Raw genomic sequence first — 22,805 nt, 5'->3', positions numbered from 1 at the left:
CCTTGTCCCTGTGTTCTTGGTGTCGGGTACCCAGCGGTGTCACCTGGGTTAACGCTCAGTGGAGAGCACACGTCATTCCCAAGGGCATGTGGGCCGGCGTTTTGGGGTGACATGAGCAGGCTTGTGTTTCAGGGAAACCCCCAGCCGTTGGGTCAGCTGCGCACTGCTGCATAACAAACACCCCGAAAACAGGCGCTGTGTGCATGTGGCACGCCCCTCCTATTTCTGCGGGTCAGAGCGCGGTGGCGGCTCCTCAGGGTGAGGTCGGCCCCATGCGCCCCTGGCCAAGCAGCTGGGTCAGTGGCAGCATCAGAAGCCTGCCTAGGCAGGGAGGTCCTCCTCCAAGCACGTGCCCGGAGGCCTCGGGCACCTGCCACGGGGTCCTCACCGGGCTCCTGGAGCTCCCTGAGACCCGGTGGCCGGCGTCCCCAGAGTGAGCGAGCCCGGTGGGCAAGTGGGCCAGCAGTGTCCCTGAGCTCGTCACGTCCACCACACGCTCTTGTGTCCACGGCCTTCTGTGCCCTTCAAGCCCGTCACGATGCCGGGCCCGTGCTCAAAGGGAAGGGGCTTCCGTGTCCGCGTTTGAAAGGACGGGGTCGACATGTCTGGGCACGTGTTTCAAGCCGCCGTGCCCATCAAAGCTGGATGAGGCCGGTCATTCGTTTATTCAGAAAGTACACGAAGCTCACGTTGCAGTGGGCGAAGGGGCCATGGGTGGACATGCTCCTCATGGCGTGTGCTCAGGACAGAGCCACCCGAAGGGTCCACGCCGCCCGGGAGGCTGTCTGGCAGGCGCCTCCCCTGATGCCCGGCTCCGAGCGCTCGCCCGGGCTGCGGAGGGAGGCTGGCGAGAAGCCGGCGCCACCGGCCACACTGGCTCCCCCATGGGAGCTCCCCACTGCGTGGGAGACACTGTGCGCACAGTCACGCCGTCACCCTCCGCGCCACGTGGCTGTGGATCCCTCGAAACGTGTTTCGTGCAACCAAACAACTGAATGTTCCCTTTGGTTTAATTCTAACTCATTTTGCATGAGGTTAGTAGCACCGGGGGACTAGCGGTGAGCCCTGGGGACAGTGCAGGTCGGAGAGTGGGGGCTGGAGCTCACGTGGCTGGAGCCGGGGCGACCTGAGCCAGGGCCGCTGACCAGCTCGGAGGTGGACTGGTGAGGGCGGGATGGGCCGCGAGGTGCCTTGGCCACGCGACGGTGGCATCGGGGCTGAGCTCTGGCCTGGTTCTAGCTTTGCCGCTGATGGCCGGGGTGATTGTGTGCCGGCTCCTTGGGGGTGTCGTGAAGCTCAGACGCCATGGCCACGAGCCCGCGTGGCTCAGAGTCGGAACGGTGACTCGGTGACCCCGGCGTGGCAGGGCTAGGCCCCATCTCCACTGGTGCCCCTTCTGCATATCCAGTGGCACCGCTGCCTCCTAGTGTCTTCCTAGTGACCGCTGTTGGCCCGCGCTCTGCCGGGGCCCCACCTGGTATATTTTGGGGCTCAGTAGGATCCGTGGTGGGCCCGGGCCTAACGCCCAAGGTGCCTCCCAGATTCCCACTCTGACTCCTGCAGTGGGAGACTGGAGAAGGCCCTCCATGCTTCGCCGGTTCCCTCTAAAGCCACTGTGGATGTTTTCCAAAGACACCAGTCAGCTGCGGTGCCCCTGCTGGTGCAGAGGTAGGGCGGGCGAGGGAGGGGCTGCAGGCCACAGCCAGGCCCACGGCCAAGTCCTGGGTTGCGTGTCCCCCCTCTCCCCGCTGTGGGGTCATGGCTTAGAGAGCCCCCTCTCCCAACACAGCTCTCAGCCCCGGAGGCCCAGCAGCACTGGGGGCCCCACGACTCCGTGGTCAGGCTGCTGCTTCGGAGCACAAGCCTGGGGAGGAGCCTCGGGTGCTGGCCCGGCCCGCTGGGAAGCTGTGTGAATGCAAGCGTATCCCCAAGGCTTCCCTGTCGTCCTGGCTCCGACAGCCTGGGGACGAAAGGCCCTGTGAGAGCAACCATGGAGCTTGCCAGAGAAAGGTGAGACCTTTGAGTTAGAAAAAGAGTGTTTTCAGAGGAAAAATGCAGCTGACACCAGGTTAGTGTCTGATAGACCAGAGAGGAATCCACCCGGCCCCATGGTGCCCTCGTCTTTGTGGTGGGAATGCGCCAGCGGGAAGGCATTCCGCCCAGAGCCTCAGGCCTCGGGGTGCTGGAAGCATTCGGGTATGAGAGCCGCCCCAGTCTCTGTGCCCGGTGTCGTCGAGATAAAGGCCCGCGTACCCGCCTCTCCTGGACACATTCCTTGGGGAGCGTCCCATCTTCCTCAGGCACCAGCCAGCCCGGACCACCCACAGACTTTCACGGGGAGCGGAGCCCAGTTTCAGGGTTCCTGCTTTCCACAGATGCTTTTGTTTCGGGGAGAGTCTGGGCTGGGGAGGGTGGCCCCAAGCGAGGTGCAGACCGGAGGGGCAGCACACGGCCCCCCAGGGCCTCACAGACCCTCCCTTGGTCCCGTGTTGCCTGCCGGTCTCCACCACTGGGGGTGGCAGGGAGCAGAGCTGCCCCTGCCTGGGATGGCAGAGGTGGGGAACCCGGGGTTGGTCTCTGGGCTCCTCTCAGCGGCCCAGCACCTCCCTGAGTGCTCCTGTCTGGTGGGGACACAGAAGGGACGTGAGCTAAGGTTGTGGCTGGACTTAGGGTTTCCAGTCCTGGGGGCCTGAGAGCTTTCTCCCCTGGGCTGAGTCCAAGGGGGCGCACCACGCCGCTAGTGGCCCTGCCTCCGATCCCTTGGTCGTTCCTACAGCGCTCATCACCAGATGCCTCCAGGTCCCATCCTGGGCCACAGGAACAGTCCAGCCGGTCCAGGAACAGGCACCCCACGGGGAGGATGACCAATGGATGAGCGGGGTCCGTGCGTACAGTCGACGAGGGAGCAACCCTGAGGGCGTGCTGGCAGCACCCCCAAATCCCGGCAGACTTCCTTAGGAGGCGGCATCTGGGAAGCAGTTCAAGTCAGCAGCCGCCAGCAGGTGAAGCAGAGACTGGCTCAGTCCTCAAAGGCAGCCCGAGAAGAGAAGCGCGCTGATGTCCAGGACCGGCCTCCAGCGCGTGGGTGGAAGGCTTCCCTTGGAGGCTGGGAAAGCTGAGAAGTTGTTGCTTCAACGCCCAAAGTCCAGAGGGTGACTGAGGACTTGCAGAAGGCCAGAGCCGGCCTCGTCACGCAGAACCCCAGGCCCGCACGGGGAAGAGAGCGCGTCCCACATCACCAGCTGAGCTGAAGCCAGAAGAGATGGCCCCCCAGCTCCCCAGGAGTCTGCCTGCTGGCATCACAGCCATGGGTGGGTGGCCCAGCCAGAGCCCGCTGAGGGCGGTCTGGACCAGTGACCGGTAGCCCAGGTTCCCTTGGGCCTCACATTAAAGCCGCCGGAAGAGGACACCCCAAACACGCTCCCATGTCTTCTGTGAACATCCGCAGCCCTCACCACAGCCCTGGGCTTCCCCAGCTGCCCCAGCTGCAGGAGAGCGGACCCACAGCCTACCTCGATGGGTCCCCTGTGTGTGCAGCTGGTGAGGGACCTGGGCTGGCTGAGCTCACACCCTTGCGAGCCCACTCCGCTGGGCAGGAGCCTGGGCAGGTGTGTGCAGAGAGGGACCAGTGGCCCCTCTGCTTATGGACCACCCCACCCCCCACCCCCGGCCCCAAACACTGGCTTCTCTCTGCTGAGTCTCCCTTGCCTGACCTAGAGCCAGCGGAAGCACAGCCCGCTCTGTGCCTCAGTTTACCCATCTGTGGTGCGTGCATGCGTGCGTGTGCGTGTGTGTGTGTGTCTAAAAATATAAAACCCTTACAAATAAAGGGTTAAGAGCCAGTCTTGGCTTGTAGGTGGTTCACAAACCAGATTGGGGCTGGATTTGGGCCAGATGTGGCTGCAGGCACCTTGCAAGCCCTTGAGCGGACAGTTGGGGCAAAATCAGGTCCTGCCTTGGAGGGTCCCCCAGACCTGCCTGGAACGTGCTTGCTGGTTCTGGAGGGGACCTTTGCCTCCGGCTTCACGTGTCTCCCCCTTTGTGTGTCTCTGGGTCTTCATATGGTCTCGTAGGGGCACGAGTCAGAGGGTGAGGGCCCACTGCGATGACCTCATCCCGACTTACTCCCATCTGCAAAGACCCTATTTCCACATGAGGCCCATTCACAGGGGCTGGGCGTTCGGACTTTGACGTATATTTTGGAGGGACCTAATTCAACAAACCTGAATTTTGAAATAAGAATTACGTAAGAGGTGCATCCCAAGCCCCAGGGAGTGTCTAGAAGTGACCGGAACTTCGGCCCCGAGCTCCCCCGGTGATGTGTGCCAGGGCGCCCAGTGTCGGCCCACAGAGCCCCCCAGGGTCCCAGCCACACGGGGCTGCTGCGTCCTTGCAGAGGACTGTCCGGGGGCGTGAGTGAGAGAAGAGAGGTTTGGCCTCAGGCTTCTAAGGCGTTTTCTCCAACAGACGAGCGCAACTGACACTTAGAGAACAGGGGGGGACCACGCTGGGAGCACAGGACCCCCTCTGTGGGGCGTCAGACCCCGTGGGGGCGGTCAGGCAGCTTCCACACCGCTAGGGACGCCTCTGCTTCTGCCCCCGCGGGTTTCACTGGGCCGCTCTCGAAGGCTGAAGGTCACAGGGGCGTTGGCTGCGTTTTCCCCGAGAAGCCGGCAGCTTCCAGGGACCCGACTCCAGCCCGACGTGGAAAATGGAGTAGTTTGCTGTGTAGCTAAGCAGGCGTTCCAAGCTGGGTGCTGGCAGCGCGACTCTGGGCGTCTAGGAAGTTGGCGAGCGGCGCGCTGCGGGCGTCCAAGAGAAACCCCCGCGGGCACCAGCTGCGCGTCTCGAATGTGGAAAGCACGGCCGGGCAGGGGCGAGGAGGGAGCGCAGACCCCCGTGTGCTCCGGAGACACGCGACCCTGCCCGCCCCGGCTTCAGCCCACACGTTACTGGAAGCCGTTCCCCACAAGCATCTGAGGGAGCGCGTTATGTTAGGAAAATTAATGGTGAAGGAGGGACCCGTGTCCGAATACAGACCCTCCAACCGCGACAGAGAGCTTTCCCGGAGAAAGTCAGCGTCTTGTGACCCCTGACGGTGTTCCTGCTCACTTGGGGAGCCGTGGGCACCCCTCCCCTGGGGACGGGCGCTGAGAGCTTTCGGGAAGGGAAGGGAGGGGACGGGAAGGGAAGGACAGCTCCCTCCGGGCCCGCCTGGAAAGGTCGCTGCAGCCAGACGTCCCCACTTTGGCTGCGGGGTCCGAGGGCTTGGTTTCCCTGGGTTCAGTGCAAATGTGACAGCCAGGAGCATCCTGACATCAACCTCCCAGTCTTTCCCTCCGCGTCCTGTGTCGGGGCCGAGCTGCTCTGCGGGGAGGCCAAAGGCGGCCCAGAGGGTCCTGAAGTCTGGCACAAGGACCCGCGCACAAGCAGAGGGAACGCCCCGGGGCTGGCCTGCTGTCAGCACAGGCGACAGCCCGGCCGCCTCCCCGCGATGAGGTGTGAGAGAAGCCCTGTCTCCCGAGACGTTTTCTCAGCCTTGGTGAAGAAGACGGATGTGTGTCAGGACACACACAGGCCAGGGAAGTGATGGATTTAACACGGATCTGGAAAGGAGCCCCGAAAACCAAGGAGCGTCAGCAGGGAGGCCAAGCCCCGGGAATGTCCGCGAAGGAACAGAGGACTGCGGCCACGGAGGGTCCCGGACGCGGGGCGGGGGGGGCGGGCGCCAGGGATGAGGGCAGGCGGGAGCGTGGGGAGGCAGTTCTGCTGGCTGAGGGGCAGGTGCGTGGTGGGGGCTGGGGCAGGGCACTGACTCCCCCACAAGCTCCAGGTCTCCAAGGAGGCCCAGTCAGGGGCACCGAGCAGGACACACAAGGCCTGTGGATGCAGGGCCAGCGTCCCCCATGGGGGGTCTATAGACGGCCCCATGGTCTTCCCCATGTTTGAACGTGCGAGCCCAGCCCTGGGAGGATCAGGAAAGGCAGCCCCTCCCTGGGGAAGGGCTTCCACCGACCTTGCCCTTGTGGGGTGCGAACCTGGGCTGCCCCGAGGCAAGGGCACGGGTGGGATTGCACGTCCCTCCGTGTCCTGCACCTGGCTGAGCAGACATGGACCCAGATGGAGCAGGACAGGTGGTGGGTGTGGGCACACCCCGAACTTTTCATTTATATAATTTCACCTCCAAATACTTGGGGTGCAAGTCTTAAGGACAAGGGCAACCCGCCCCCTCCATAAGCAACGCTTCATGGAAAATCACACAGACACTGTCATCTGGTCCCCAAGACCTGCTTCAGATTCTGCCTCATGTCCCAGCAGGGCCGTTGGCAGCCTCCGGAGGCTCCTGGGGAGGCCCTTCCTGCCCCTTCCAGCTCCCGGGGGCCCAGGCATCCCTGGCCTGTGGCTGTGTCCTTCAGGCTCTGCCCCGGCTTCAGGTGGCCACCCCTGCGTCTGACATCTCCCTTGGCCTCCTTTAGGAAGATGCAGTTAGGGCCCCCCCAGATCATCCTGGGTAACCCCCTTATCTCAGGATCACTCCCTCAATCACCCCTACAGACGCCCTTCCCATGTGGGGCCCCATTCACGGGGCCTCAGGGCCTGGGCCGTCAGTCAGGCCGCCACGGCAACTGAAAGGCTTTAGTGAGATGCCTTGGGAGCCTATAAGTGTCCTTCATTAAATTTCATGGCCACTAAGTGACGATTTTCTGCTTCTCTCTCTCTCTCTCTCTTTTTTTTTTTTTTTTTTTGCATGTATTCATGAGTGTCCTGCTTTGAGAAACAGAGTCCTTCTCCTTCGTTTACTGGTTGGTGTCAGGGTGGACTCCTGGGTTTTCATTTCGTATTGTGGGTTATAATCCGTTACTATTAGTACATAGTTTGATGCTGAAATTGTCCAGAGTCAGCCAGCGCGGTTCCTGATGGGTTTGTGTCCCTTTGACCAGTTCTTACTTCCTGTTAGAAAAAAACAAACCAAAACCACATTCCCAGCTCATCTGACGTTCCCTCTGACACAGCCCTGCCACCTGGCATTTTCCCCCAAAGCCCTCCTTTCACTGGCAAAGCATCTTCAGAAACCCAGCTCTGGGTGCCGCGAGCTTGTCGTGGCTCACACACGTGGTGGGAGACTGTGAGTCCACACCCGCTCCGCCGGCTCCAACCCCAGACCCTCGGGTCCATCCTTGTTCCCTCCCTTCGCCCACAGGAGAAACCCGGTGTCTGCTCGTCTCAGTGTACTGACTATTTCCTTGATCCTGGATTAAATAGAAAATAGTTTCAGAACTGCTAAGCCCACCACTGAGAAAACCAACTGTATTGCCTAGAGTTTACGATTTCTTACTTTTTTTTTTGGTCTTTAATCAAAATGAGTTCCTCTCCCCAGCTGCTCCTCCTTTGGAATACAGTTAGGTTCTTCTTTCTCCGAGGTCCCTGAGAGCCACCTCCCCACCCTCCCTCTTCTGAGTGTGTTAACCGTAGACTCGGCTCCCCAGGTGACGCGCAAACTCACCCCCGCCAGCCCCGAACCTCTTCCAGCTCATTCTCATCTACTTCCTACAGACAAACCATCTCATCAGTTTCTGGTTTATCCTTCCTGAGCTTCGCTCTGCAAAAATAATCGTATCTTCCCCTTATCTCTCCTTCCTTTGACCCAGATGATAGCGTACTATAGTCTTTTGTATTTTTCCCCACTTGAGAGCACATCCTGGCAGTTACTCCACACAAGTTTACAGGGAAGGGCCTCGTTCTGCCCGTGGGCACTTAGGTGAGGGTTTGCAGGAATCACCTTGTGCACGCGGGTGTTCGTGCTACCGTGGGTGCAGCTGCAGGACGCATCCCAGCAGCGAGATGGCCGAGGCGTGGCGAACGCACGCGCAGCTCGTCAGACCATGGCGGCCCCTCCCTGGGAGCGCTGCAGGGTTGCGCTCCTGCCGGTGAGCAGGGAGTGTCTGCGCTCTGTCTGTTCACCATGCCCCACGCCGTGGCTGCCACTGACCTTTCTGCTGTCTCCATAGTTGTGCCTCCCCCAGAATGTCAGGGTTGGGATCACACCACACACAGCCTTTTCGGATGCCTTCTTGTGCTTGGTGATGTATGTTCCCATTTCCTCCAGGTCTTTCCATGGTGTGACAGCTCATTTCCTTTCGGCACCAAGGCATACCCCATTGTCTGGATGGACTGTGGGGTGTCCGTCACCTGCTGAAGGACAGCTTGGTTGCTTCTAAGTTTCGACCATTACTAGTAAAGCTGCCGTAAACACCCATGTGTGGGTTTTTGTGTGGATGCGAGTTTTCACTGCCTTTGCTGAATAACCAAGGAGTGTCATTCCTGGGTTTACGGTAAGAGTATGTTTAGTTTTGTGGGGAGCTGCCCAGAGTCTTCCAAAGTGGCTGCCTCGTTTTCATTAATGAACGTTCCCGCCACCCCACATCCTTGCCAGCATGTGGTGGTGTCAGAGTTGTGGATTTTGGCCATTCTGGTGTGTGTGCGGTGGTGTTCCACGGTTGTCCAAATGTGTGCTTCCCTGACTACACGTGACGTGGGGTCATCTCAGATGTTTGTCGTCTGTGACTCTTTGGGGAGGTGTCTGGTAGGACTTTTGGCTTATTTTTTTGTTTGTTTGTTTGTTTTTAAGATTTTATTATTCGACAGAGATCACAAGTAGGCAGAGAGGCAGGCAGAAGGAGAGGGGGAGGCAGGCTCCCCACTGAGCAGAGAGCCCGATGTGGGGCTCGATCCTAGGACCCTGGGATCATGACCTGAGCCGAAGGCAGACGCTTACTCACTGAGCCACCCAGGTGCCCCCCTTTGGCTCATTTTTTAAAAATAGGTTTGTTTTCTAATTGTTGGGTTTTAAGGGTTTTTTTGTGTGTTTTGGGTAACAGTCCTTTACTAGATTTTTCTTTGGGAAATACTTTGTCCCAGTCCATGGCTTGTCTCCTCCTCCTCTTGACAGTGTCTTTCACAAAGCACACGTTTCTCCTATCAGTGAAGTCCCACTGATCCGTGATCTCTTTCCTGGATGGTGCCTTTAGTGCTGTGTCTGAAAAGCTGTCACACCCAAGCTCGCCTCTGATTTTCTCCTCTGTCATCTTCGAGGAGTTTCTAGTTTTGCATTTAACATTTAGGCCTGTAACTCTTTTTTTTTTTTAGATTTTTTTTTAAATTTATTTCTTTGACAGAGACAGATCAGAAGTAGGCAGAGAGGCAGGCAGAGAGAGGAAGAAGCAGGCTCCCCGCTGAGCAGAGAGCCTGATGTGGGGCTCGATCCCAGGACCCTGAGATCATGACCTGAGCTGAAGGCAGAGGCTTTAACCCACTGAGCCACCCAGGCGCCCCCTGTAACTCATTTTGAGTTAATTTTTGAGGAGGGATGCCCAGTTGTTCCAGCACCGTTTGCTGAAAAGATTGGTCCTGCTCATTGTACTCCTTTGCTCTTTGTCACTGACGAGGTGGCTACATTTATGGGATCTGTTTCTGGGCTCTCTGTTCTGTCTCTGTTGGTCTATTCACCTATTCGTGCACCAACACCACACTGTTTTGAGTACCATGGCTCAAAAGTGAGTAGTTTGTAGAAGCCCCCGACTTTGTTCTTTCCTTCAATAGTGAATTGGCTATTCTGAGGCTTTTGCCTCTGCATATAAACTTTAGAATCAGTTTATCAATATCCACAAAGTACCCTTCTGGGATATCAGTTGGGATTTCACTGAGTCTATAGAGCAAGTTGGAAAGATATCTTGACCATACTGAGTCTTCCTATCCATGAATATGGGATATCTACTTGGTTCTTTAATGTTGTTTATTCGAGTTTTTACAGTTTTACAGTTTTTCTCATGTGGATCTTCTACATATTTTGTAGAATTATACGTAAGTATTTAATTTTGGAGTGTTAATGTAAATGGTATTTTTTATTTCTTTTTTTTTTTAAGATTTATTTATTTATTGGAGGGAGACAGAGAAAGAGAGAGAGAGAGATGGCAGGAGGGGCAAAGGAGAGGGAGAGGAGTCCTAAGCCGACTTCACACTGAGCATAGAGCCCAGTATGGGTCTCAATCTCATGGCCCTGAGATCATGACCTGAACTGAAACCAAGAGTTGGACACCTAACCTGTGCTACCAGGTGCTCCTGTATTTATTTTTATTTCAAATTCTACTTGTTCACTGCTGGTGTGTAGGAAACAACGGACTCTTGTTTGTTCGGGTTTGGGCTTTTGTTTCTTTGGGTTTTTTTTTAAGATTTTATTTATTTATTTGACAGTGAGAGACAGCCAGAGAGGGAACACAGGCACGGGGAGTGCGAGAGGGAAGCAGGCTCCCTGCGGAGCAGGGAGCCTGATGTGGGGCTCGATTCCAGAACCTGGGAGCATGACCTGAGCCAAAGGCAGATGCTTAACAACTGAGCCACCAAGGCACCCCGACAACTGACTCTTGTACGTTAACTTTGTATCCTACGGTCTTGTTGTAATCATTTATTAGCTCCAAGAGTTTTCTTGTCAGTTCTTCCAGACTTTCTACATAGACAGTCATGTCATCTGCAAACAGAGACAGTTTTATGTCTTCCTTCCCAATCTGTATACCGTCAAAACTCACAAGAGAAGAAGCAGACATCTGAATAGGTCTTATCTATTTTAACAAATTGAATGAATAACTAACAACCTTCAAAACCAGAAAGCACCAGGCCCAGAGGAGTTCACTGGTGACTTCTACCAAACATTTAAGGGAGAAGTTAATCTACAATCTCTTGTTCCCTTTTCTTGTCTTACTGAATTAATTAGGACTTCCGGTTTGATGTTGAAAAGGAGCACTGAGAGAGGCCCTCCTTGCTGTGTGCTTGATCTTAGTAGGAAGCGTCTAGCGTCGTGCCGGCTCTAGCTTTTGGTAGGTGGTCTTTATCAAGTCCAAAACCCTTCTGCTCTTACTTTACTGAGAGTTTTATCACGAATGGCTGTTAGATTTTGTCAAATGTGTTTTCTATATCTTTGATGTGATCATGTATTTTTCTTTGTTGGCGTATTGATATGATTGACTAATTGATTTCTAACGTTGAATCAGCCTTACATATCTAGACAGGATAAGTCCCACTTGGTCACGGTGTACAAGTTTTTATACATTGTTGGATTCAATTTGTTAATATGTTATTGAGGACTTTTCATTTGTGTTCATGAGATATACTGTTAATGTCTTTGTCTGAATTCGATATCAGGATAATGCTGGCCACACGGGATAAGTTGGGAAGTGCTCCTTCTCTTTCCATCCCCTGGAAGAGATTGTAGGTTAACTTTTCCCTTAAATGTTTGGTAGAAGTCACCAGTGAGCTCCTCTGGGCCTGGTGCTTTCTGGTTTTGAAGGTTGTTAGTTATTCATTCAATTTTTTAAAAATAGATAAGACCTATTCAGACCTCTTGTGAGTTCTGGCAGATTGCATCTTTCAAGGCATTTGTCTATTTTATGTAGGTCATGAAATTTGTAGTCATGGACTTATTTGTAGGATTCCTTTATTGTGCTTTTAATTCTGTGGTATCTGTGGTGATTCATTTCTGATATTAGTCATTTGTGTCCTCTCATCTTTTCTTAGCTCAAGGCTTACTGACTTTATTGATCTTTCCAAAGAACCAGCTTTTGGTTTATTGGTTTTCTCTATTGACTTCCTGTTTTCAGTTTTCACCGATTTCTGCTCTAATTCTTATTCTTTGCTTCTGCGTACTTAGTATTTCTTTTGCCCTCATTTTTCTAGTTTCTTAACAGGGAAACATACATTCCTGATTTCACCTCTTTCTTTTTTTTCTAACATGTGCATTCAGTGCTATGAATTTCCACAGATTTTTGCTGCATTCCACAAATTTTGTAAGTTGTCTTTTTATTTTCTTTTAGTTCGAAATATTTTGAAACTTCTCTTGAGAGTTCTCCTTTGACCCATTTGTTATTTGGAAGTGTGTTATCTAATCTCCACATACTTGGGGATTTTCAAGTTATATTTCTGTTACTGATTTTTGGTTTAGTTCCATTGTGATTTGTATTCTTTTAAAAAACTACATATTTCAAATGTGACTAAGACGTCACTATAGCTCTCAGATTCTGTAATGTTCCCCTGGTGTGTACTGGTTTTTGAACATGTGTCTGTTTTCCCTGACGGTTCATTTAGCTGAACAGATGCAGGATTCACGTGTCAGAGAGGGACTTGGGCAAGTTTATACAAAGCATTTTGCTCTCTCTCTCTTTGCTTTTGTCTTTCCCTGGGTTTGCCCCATTATCTTCCAGCTCTAAGAGCTCAGTGGATGTTGGCCTTTGCTTTTCAGCGCAGTGAGATCGTGCATCATCTATTAAAACCTCATACGTCAGTGTGATGCCAACTGGGTCTTGCCATTAGGCAAAACACCATAAGAATGGGACCTCCCCAGTGTCACTGCCTTCATCTGTGGCAGACTCATGGCCACCACCTACCTCATGTAGCCCTCCCTGGTTCCTTCTAGTGTGTGTCTCATACTTTGTCTGGTGCTCACGGCTGTTTGTGAGAGCGAATCTTACGGAGACGCACTCTGTTCCGGAAGACGTCGCGTTGGCTGTTTTACTTTGCACCCTGGCTGGCGCTAGTCTAATTTATTTATTTTGCCTTTTTAGGTTGTCTGACATTTTGGCCCAGAGGACCCAAGGATATTTGCTTTATCTTTAATTCTGATAGTTCCACTGAGCTGTGTCGGAGCCCATTTTTCCGGGATATTTTCCAGGTGCCGGGTGGGTCTGGCCACGTGAATTGGGATCTTTTGTCTCTGGAAAGTTCTGCTACTTTGGAGCTTCTCTTTTCAGTGACTCCAGCGACGCAGCCTGGCTCTTCCTGCCTTTTCCTTCAACCTCTTTTTCTTGGACACATTTTGCTCTTTCACTTAATCTCACCTTGAGCCCCTTGCTTGGCTTTTCCTCTCTCCTTCAGGAGTCGCGTCAAGTCTTCACTCAAGTCTGTTCTCGTCTGGGGACCTTTAAGTTAGCCTTCGTTCTGTGTATGTCTTCTTTCCCCTTTATTTCTTTCTTGGGTTTAGTCAGTATTTACTTCATTTCTTCCTGGGAGTGTGTGTGTGTGTGTGTGTGTGTGTGTGTGTGTCTTTTTTATTCTTAGTTTTTGAATTTACAGCTCAAAATGATTGTCATACACTGAAATGCTGTTTGGAAATATTTAATTTAGTTTGGAGTGTAATGTTACTGTTTTGTTTTATTTCATTTTGATTGGAAGGGATGGTACGTGTTCCTCACCTGGAATGTTTTGATCCTCATACAGTTTTCTTCTTATTACAGCTTTTAATTTTTTTCTTTTGCTAAACAATGTCCCAAAACCTAAATTCCTGTGTCTTCACCAAGTGTGTGTGTGTGGATTTGCGCACATGCACACAAACACGCATGTCATGTCACAAACACACATGTGCTCGTGCATGCACACAAGCACGTACACAGTGCATATGAGCTGTGCACACTCGCACGTGCCATGAATCGCACACATGTTGCATGTGTGCACACGTGTGTGCACACACACATGCCCGCAAACACACGTGTACACAGGTACACCCGTGTGCACACACATACATGCACGGGGCGGGGGAGAGACAGTCTCTGCATGACAGCCCTGAAAGTAGCCAAGCCAGGGTGGGAATGGGAAATCTAGAAGTTTGGACTTTCCGGCTATTCCTTTTTTTTCCCTCCCTTAAGAGGTGTCAGATTCTTCTCTCCGTAGTTGAAGGATTCTTACCTATGTGCATTTTGTGGGCAGGGCAGTCCAGTCAGGGCGGCTTAGGGGGTCCCGAGTTACCCTCCTGTTATGGTAGCACAGACGCTTGGGCGAGAACAGAGAGGGATGTGTTCTTCTGTGCGTTCTGCCTGCGAGATCCTGAATTTCTCCCCTGGATTCCCCCACAGGCTTGCCGTCTCCAAAGGGCGCCTTGCCCTCCTCGCCCCAGAAGAACCGCCGTTCTGAGACTGCCCTCCTCAAACCCTGTGTGCACGTCGGAGGGCCTCCCCCATGGTCAGTGTTCTGGCTCATCAGGACTCTTTCTGGCACTTTCCCGGTTGTGATGGGCTGCCTCTCCCTCGGGGAGCTCCTAGCTCGGTCTCTGCTTCTGTTCCCAAACTTCTGCCGCTTCCACTCAGCTTTCTGCTATGAGAGCTCAAGAAATAGTCCTGTTTGAAATTAATGCTTATTTCTCTATCTACAGCGAATTTTCAATTTTTGGCATTCTTGGTCACGTGGATATGCCGAAGTCACGGAACTTGTGTGCCTTTGCCCGTGCTGAGTGGTGTGATTCTTAGAGGCTGTTGAGGAAGGTTCAGATTTAGGTGGTCTTTCTTATCTTTCCTGCCAGGAAGTCCCAACCCCTGCACCACATCTGTTTAATAGGGAACTATTAATATCTTGAAATGAGTAACCTCGTGGAAAGTATAGAGGTCACTTTCAAATAAAAAGAGCAAAGAATTTGGAAATAAATACAAGGAAGTGTGTGTCCGCTCAAAACTCTCCGGTTCCATAAAGAGCCCATGTTCCCTCCAAAGGGATGACATGATCACCTCCTGACAAGCCTGAGCCCCGGATCCGCTGCGATCGCCCCATCGGCCGCTGGCTCACGGCAAAGATTTCCAGTAAAGAGGACACGCTCCGTGAAGGCTCAAGTTGCTTTTTGCTTGGCCTTTTTGGAAGCTAGAGTCTCTAGATGGGAGGGTCAGGACCCTCTTGGTGTCTTCAAAGAGGTGTGTTCACCCCTCCGCCCCCCGCCCGTGACCATGGGTGTGTACCTCTCTCCTTTACTTCTGTTGGCTTTCTCTTGAATAAACGCGGACTGGGGATTCACATATTTTTCTGCTGGGTTAACCATTTTATCATAAGGAAATATCCCTTTGTGCCTCTTGTAATGTTTCCTTCCTTGAAGCTTCGTGTATGTGATGTTAGGTCAGCCGTTTGCTTACCCTTTGAATGCGTTTCCGTTCCCTGTGTTTCTCTCTCAAACTTCCTGCGTTATACTGAAGGCGTGTCTGTGGTGATCCGCATAAAGATGGATTTTGGTGTTTATATTTTTACCTACCTGTTAGCAATCTCAGAGACTCACTTGGAGTCATCTATTTGCAATCAGTGAATTACCGAGATACTTGGATTTGTAGCCACCATATTTTCTCCTATTTGACTCATCTCTTTTGGTATTCTGTTCTCTCATGTCTTGCCTTTTTGCATCAATAAAAATTTTAGTTCCTCCATTGTTTCCCTCTTCTAGCTTTTACAAGTCACCTAGGGGCTACTCTAGTGGTTAAAACAGGCACATTTATTTATTACAGTCTAATACGAACAATCACTGCAGCCACTCCCTGTCAATGCCAGAAACGTGGAATAACTTAACCCTTTAAATGCTACTGCTTCTTGTTCTGTGACCTACATTGCAATTCAACACATGTTTATTTATTTATTTATTTTAAAGATTTTATTTATTTATTTGACAGAGAGATCACAAGTAGACAGAGAGGCAGGCAGAGGGAGAGAGAGAGAGAGAGGGAAGCAGGCTCCCTGCCAAGCAGAGAGCCCGATGCGGGGCTCGATCCCAGGACCCTGAGATCATGACCTGAGCCAAAGGCAGCGGCTTAACCCACTGAGCCACCCAGGCGCCCCTCAACACATGTTTAAATGCCACACTTCATCCTAATCATCTCTCTGGCTAGCTGGTCTTTAGCAAATGTTCATTTGCATTTGTCCATATATTTGCCTGTTCTGTCACTTCCTGTTCCTCTCTGAAATTCCATGTTTTTCGCTTGGTTCATTTTCTTTTTGTCTGAAGAACTCTCTCGAGGATTTCTTTTGGGACGACTTTCCTGGCAACAAAAAGCCTCTCCATTCTTTGTTGCCTGAGCGTGTCTTCACGACACCTTCATTTGGGGAGGTAATTTAAGTAGGCACGGAATTCTAGGCTGGTGGATACGGTTTCAGCATTTCACAGATGTTATCTTATTGTGTTTGGACTTCCATTGTTTCTACCAAGAAGTTGGCTGTCACTCTCATCACCATCTTTTGAAGGTGATGAGTCTTTTTTTTTTCTGGCTCCTTCTAGGATTTTGTCTTTCGTTTTCAGAAGTCTTAATGTGATGTGTCTTAAGTGTGGCTTTCTTCGTATTTTTCCTGCTTCTGATGTTGTGGGTTTTGAAGGGTTGATTTCCTTGATTATCTTTTCAAGCACTACCTCCTTGTCGTTCTTTATCTCTTCTCCTGAGACTCTAATCACTGCATGTTCAACCTTTTAGCCTCATCCCATTTGTCTCCAGCATTTTTTTTCACTAATACTTTTCTCTTGCGTCAACTTGGTTATATTCTATTAACCTGTTTTCCAGTCTACCAATCCTGTCTTCTGCTCCGTCTGACCTGCTGCTCTCCCATTTTGGATACTGTGTTTTTTTTCTTCAGTTCTAGAATGTCCTCTGCTGCTTTTCTCCATCTTTCCCTCCATTTTCTTAAACTTACTCAGCATGGTAATTTTTTAAGTCTTTACTTTCTCAATCTGACACCTGGGTCACTCCAGGGTGTGTTTCTAAGATCTGTGCTTTCTCTTGGGTTTTGGACGTGTGGTCCTGTCTTTTGCTGTGACAGTTTTTGATTGGATGCTAAACATTGTCAATAAAGCACATTGTAGAAGCTGTTGTCGATGCTGTTCCCTCTAAGTGCTCTTCCTTTCCTGCTGCTAGGGTGACTTCAGTCCGTCAGGTACTCTGCTAGGTCACATGGAGCTGTGGCTCTGGCAAGTTCTGTCTCCTTCTGGCTGCCCTCTGGTCCCTTTTGGTTTTCAACTGAAAGCCTGCTGTGTTCTTTTTGACCCTTCCCTTTGGTGGGTCCTGGAGTCTAAGCTTTGCTATGACTCTTCTTCTCCAGGGCTCTCCACATATCAACACACGGTAACCCCAGAATTCACCACCTGACCTGAGGGGAAAACTGGCCAGTCCTTCTGACCACCCCCTCCCCAGGTCTCCACTGAGATTTGCACTCTTCCTTACCAGTGGTCCCCTGGATGCGGTGCCACAGGGCTCTCAGCCTCCTGCCACTGCCTCAAGTAACAGGTGCCCCCAGAAACAAAGCAGGTACAGGAATTAGCTTGCCTTGTTGGTCCTCCCTCTCCAAACCCCTCCTCCTGATGCCTTCCAACAGGCAATCCTGTGTCCTGGAGAGGTGTCTCTGGTTGTTCTCAGCAGGGAGGAGGGCCTCACACTAGCTTTCATTCTACCTGCAACCCGCCTGGGATTCTGAATGGGCAGCTCCCTGGGCTCTAACATGTGCATCATTCGTGAGGCTGGGAGATGCCCACTCTATCACTCCCCGTTTTGCTGCAAAACCTAGAGCAGTGCTTCTAAGTGGGAAAACTAACAGGTCTCAGCTCTGCTCGGGTGCCTTAGGGACTCCATATGCAGAGTGAGTATAGTGAATCCCAAACTTCCCACTGCCAGATGGCAATCCCAGCCACTCTCTTGTCCCACCCTGGGGCACTGAAGGCAAGTGACAACCAGACAAGAGTTTAATAATGTGGCGCATGACGGGCCTGAGTGAGTTGGGTGTTCCCCTTCAGAGCTCACGTGCCCCTGGAGCTCATTGACTCCTGTGACTCATCTCAGTTAATTCTTGTAGCAGAATTAAATTCTTGGAACAGAAGGCTGTGAAGCATTGCTATGATTGCCCATTTCATGGACAGGGAGGGTGGGGCATGCAGGCTGCGTTGCTTGCCCAGACCCAAGATGGAATTTGAGTCTCTGGGCTCCAGCGCCTGAGTTCTGAACCACGGCGTGTACAGCTCTCACCCTTGAATGGCTCCCTGGGACCTGGCCTTCCAGACCAGCCCCGCCTGCTCTCCACTCCCAGTGCTTGGCTGGATCAGCTCTGGCCTACGGCTTGCTCCCTTGAGGCTGCAGATTTCCACACACTTTGGCCAGGGTGCCTCATGAGTCCGGTCCAGCCACCGCCCAGCCACTGCCCAGCCACCACCCTGCCTGTGCCAGGTACCAGCGCCCAAGTGGCCCAGGAGGGACATGAGCCAGAGCGCCAGTAAAGGCACTAGGCTGGGACTCCCTTGGGTCCATACTGCTTGCTGAGTAGTGCCTGCTCCGTGCCATGGATAAGGCCCTGGGGATGCTCGATGCAGCGAGATGGCCCCAGGGCCTTGTTACGTGTCATCGGTGAAGCAGGACTTGGGGTGAGGCCAAGCCAGGGCTGGCTTGGCCCCAGGATGCCGTGTCTTCCTGGCATTGGTTCTCCTATCCCCGAATCCACAAAACCAGCTTTCCACAGTTGTAAGGGCCCAAGGGCGATGGCGCAGAGGAAATAATCTGTCACTTGTAAAACGCTTTCCACGGTATTACTGCACCCTGGCTGTCGGGCCTCCTCTCTCCTGTCCAGCAGAGGCTCCCTGGCCACATGGGCATTTTTCCCTGAGAGGTTTTAGGACCAGGGAATAGGGTTTTTCCAGAGAGCCAGAGTGTGGCCATGTGCAGAGGGACGGGAACGCTTTTGCACGCTTCCTCTAGACTGTAGCTCGGGAGGCAACTTGCAGGGCCCTCAGCCCCAGGTGGGAGCCCTCGTCCAGCTGGGTGTGCCGCGTGTACCCTCTAAGACCACCTGATGCCCAGGTGTTCATGCCCCTTGGGGACCACACGCTGGGGCTGGAGTCTGAACTCAGGCTGTCACGGGGCTGGGTCCTCAGGATGGCTCTGAGGGAGGGCCCGTCTCGGGGTTCGCTGGGATTAGACGCATCACTCCAACCTCGGGCTGAATGTCCCAGGGCCCCGGGTGTCTCCTTTTTCTCTCCTTTATAAGGACAGTGAGTATAGGGTCCACTGGAATCCAAGGTGACCCCATCTCAAAGACCCTTTTGCCAAATAAGGTCACCCTTACAGGCTCTGGCCATGGGCATGTCTTTGGGGCCACCACCCAAACCAATATTTCTCACCTTCATACTTTCTGGACTGTGATGCGTAGTCAGGAAAGCATTTCTTCGTCTTGACCCTAAATGCATGTGCACACACTCATGACCTTAGAGGGAATACAGTCTCATACACTCCTGTTTTCTGTGACACACGGCGGTGTTTCCTCTTCTGTTCCTTCTCCCATTTCTCCGTCTGTCACAGACTCACTCCGTTGACCCCCACGACCTACTTGTGGCCTGCAGCCTGGATCAAAGGCTCTTCTCAGGTCAGGCCAGCCCTCGGTGTAGCCCCTGACCTGCCAGTTCCACACTGGTGGCAGTGGTATCGATGGGTGAGGGAGGGAGGCGGCGGGCTGCATATCTCATGCAGGTGAGAACCTTCTGCATGAAGGTGTTCACAGCAGCAGTGTTCATGGTACGAAAGGATGAGGTGATCCAAGTGCCCGCTAACAGGACGGCCTCCCTGAGTAGCACAGCCCCTATGAGCGTGGTTAGAAATGTGTTGGGAACCTCGAAAAAGGCTCGTGACACAGTGTTGAGTGAAGAGCCTCAGAGAAGGGTGTGCACGTAGCCGGTGCTGTGGCCACAGGGCCCGGGCAATGCCTGGTCTGGGAGGGGGATGCCTGATTGTGTCTGCTGAATGCCTCAGTGAGCCCTGCATGCCCACCCTCTTCCTGCTGCCTCCAGCTCGTCTCCCGCGCTGGGCCAGCCTGCACGGTTCCTCTTGGCCGTGTCCCCGGGAGGAACAGGAGTGGGCATCTCAGTGGGGGCCCCAGACACGGGGTCCAGCATGTGTGGGTGGCAGGGTGACGGCGGATGGTGACGGCTGGGGTGCTTTTATCGTTTCCTTGTTTGCCGGGTCATTTGTAATGTGGGTCATTTTCTTTCAAGTGGAAAGGGTTTATTTTTCTGTATGAACAAAATGGCTCCAGAGAAGCTGGGCCCCACACCCTGGGCAGGGCCTGAGCTGGACCCCCCCCACCCTAGTACGCCGGCCATGCAGTGCCGTGACGTCCTGCCCCCCAGCCTCCCTCCCCCGCCATGCAGGCTGTCCTCTCCTGGCCCAGTGCTGGCGCCCCCCACCCCCACCGAGGCTGGATGTGGGGCTGCAAAGGCGCTGGTGGGGAGTCCGCCTTCCCGCTGGCAGAGCCGCGCGGTCGGGGCCCGTTTCTGCAGCGCTCATTGGGCAGTCTTCCCACCCGGGTCACATCTGCCACACACCCTGGGTGTCCGCCGCCGTGAGCCTCGTGTCCGCACCCTCTGTCCATAGCCTGGACACGGTGCCCCCCACACGAGAATTGTTCAGCCCCGGCCTCGTCCTGGGGAGGCACGGCAGCCCCGTTGTGGTCGTGAGGTGGGGTGGGGTCGTGGCTCAGGGAGGTAAAGGGACCGAATCAGGCCATACAGCCAAGGGGGCTGCTGAGCGGGACCTGGACCCTGGGCAGTATGGCCCGGTTCCCCTCTGCACCTCGTCTGGGGAGGGGGCCGCCCGATGCCACCGGCTCTGCCCCAGCCTCCAGCTCACGCCTGCAGCCTCCTGTTTTGTCCCCTCCCCTCGCCCCCGCCCCAGGGAGCCCCGAGATGTTGGACACCCCAGGGCAGTGTCCTGGCAGGTGTCTCACCTGCTGCGGCCACGGTTCTCATGTCCTTCCCACCTGCCCGTGAGAGCGGCCCCGCCCCGGGCCGGACGGGAGGGATGGTCGGCCCCCCACGGGCGTCTTCTCGCTCACTGAGCAGTGATTTGCGGCTGGTCTCGGGGTCCAGGCGGGGGCTGGGCTGCTGCCCGGAGCTCGGAGATTTGGAAGAGACAGTCATTACAGACGCGAAAGTGGGCCCTGTGCCCCGCATGCCCTGGAGCCGAGGAGCGCGCGACATGCCCACCGGGAGCTCACCGGGTGGGCTGGGACGGGGAGCCTGGGCGCGAAGGTCCCAGTGCTGCCAGCACTCGAGACTCGGCCGGTGGGAAAACCCGGCAGCCCGGGACGCCCGGTCCACAGGCCCCTCCGAAAGCGTATCTGGTCACTGCACCAGAACTCGGTCTGCGGCTGTGCCTGGGGCGGAAGAAAGGGGCGTTTCAGGAAAAATGTGCAGTGTTCTGTGGAAAAACCACGATGATGGGAGCTGGGTGAGAGGAGGACAGGGAAGAACATGCCTGTGGGTGCGTGTGTGTGCACATGTGTGCCGCGTGGTCTCGTGGTGCATGTGGGTGTGGGTGTGTGTGCACGGTGCGAGTGTGACTGGGTATGTGCAGGTGTCTGTGTGTGCCCTGCGCTCTGGGCCCTTCGTTCCTTTTCTGTGAAGATTTCCGCCTGTTTCCTGCTGTGGTCTGGTCCCTTGTGGGAGCTGAGCTGGGACAGGTGTGTGCCCGCTTTGGAACGGGGTGCCACCTTGGCCTCGGGGGCAGGACTGACACCCCAGCCTCTGTGGCACTGTCTGGGCCGTCCCCACTCGTCCCTTCCCGGTGCCTCGGGGACCCGGACCCAGCTGATTCGGAGCCCGCCCCGCCCTGTCCCCACCGCACTCCCCACACCTTCCTAGGCTCCTGCCCCTAGTGGGCTTCAAGTTCCTTAAATATTTTAAAAATCGCGTTGGATGGCAACCTGATAAAGAAGACTTTGCTCCTGACTTCTGACGCCGGCCACATCCCGGCCACACAGATTTCCCCAAGGTTGGAACCGAGGCCCATTCTTTATCCTTCTAAAATCTTGTCCCGGGCCCTTTAAGTGAGGTTTTCGATAAAGAGGCCCTTTCTGATGGAAGGAAGGGGGTGGGGTCAGGGACACTCAGGAGCCTCCCCAGGGAAGGGCAGTGGGTGGCCGGGCACACCTGGAGACAACTGTCCCTGAGGTCTGCGGGCTGCTGGCTCCGAGCAGGCTTTCTCTCCTGCGCCTGCTGGGCCGCCACGTGGCCACTGGTGCGACACCCCATCTGCGTGGGGCGCGTGCCCGTGAGCCCACGACCGGAGGCTGATGGTCTGAACAGCTTCCTGGTCTCCGGAAGCCTGACTGTCTGGACAATGGCTGTGGGCTGGCCTGTGTCCCCACAGCAAGACACGCTCTGCCCCTAACCCCGCACCCAGGAAGGGCCTTCGCAGGTGTGATCCAGCTAAGATGGGGTCATCAGGGCGGGATCCTTTAAGGGGAGAGGCCTCAGGAGCTGGGGGACACCAGGAGCCACTCTCCCCCGGGAACTGCCAACAGCCACCGGCCCTGCTGACACCTTAGCTGTGGACTTCCCGCCTCCAGGATGGGGACAGACGTCCAGGTGCGGGCCATCTTGTCGAGGACCCACTGGGGCACACCAGCGCACTCCTGCAACAGTCCCTGGGGAGAGGACACGGGTGTGGAGATGGCCGGCCCCTCCCCCCCGTGCCCCCGAGCCCGCCACACACCCTCCGCAGAGGGATACTCACGGCACATGGCACAGACCCACCCGTCTGCCCTCGTCCCGTGCCCCGCCCCCTCTTGGGGCTCTTGGGTCCGTCACACCCTTATGTCCACCCCCACCCCCTCCCCCATCGAGCCTGGAGCCATGGATGTCAAAGCAAAGAACATTGGGAGAATCATTACCCTGCAGGGTCGCCAGTTGAAATTCCAGCCCTGGGAAGGAATTCTCGCCTCGCAGAAGGTGCCGCAGCCCCTCCTCGTTGGGGCCCCCACGCTCTGCAGGTCCTGCTCAGAGGATGGGGAAGAGCTCGTTGCAAGTGATCCTGAACGCTGCCTGCCACGTGGGGTCTCTAACGGCAGGAGCCCCTTCGCACCCAGGGCTGGGACAGTGCCGAGCGCCTGGCAGGGTCTGCGTGTGTGTTCGTGGGAGGGGATCCGTGGCCTCGCGGCTGTGTCCACCCTTTCCATGGGCTGCCTCGCTCCCCTGTCCCAGGTCCCCGCCCCAG

Source organism: Lutra lutra, chromosome 17 (genome assembly GCF_902655055.1).
Source record: "Lutra lutra chromosome 17, mLutLut1.2, whole genome shotgun sequence".
Classification (NCBI taxonomy): domain Eukaryota; kingdom Metazoa; phylum Chordata; class Mammalia; order Carnivora; family Mustelidae; genus Lutra; species Lutra lutra.
This window is presented reverse-complemented; position numbering follows the sequence as displayed.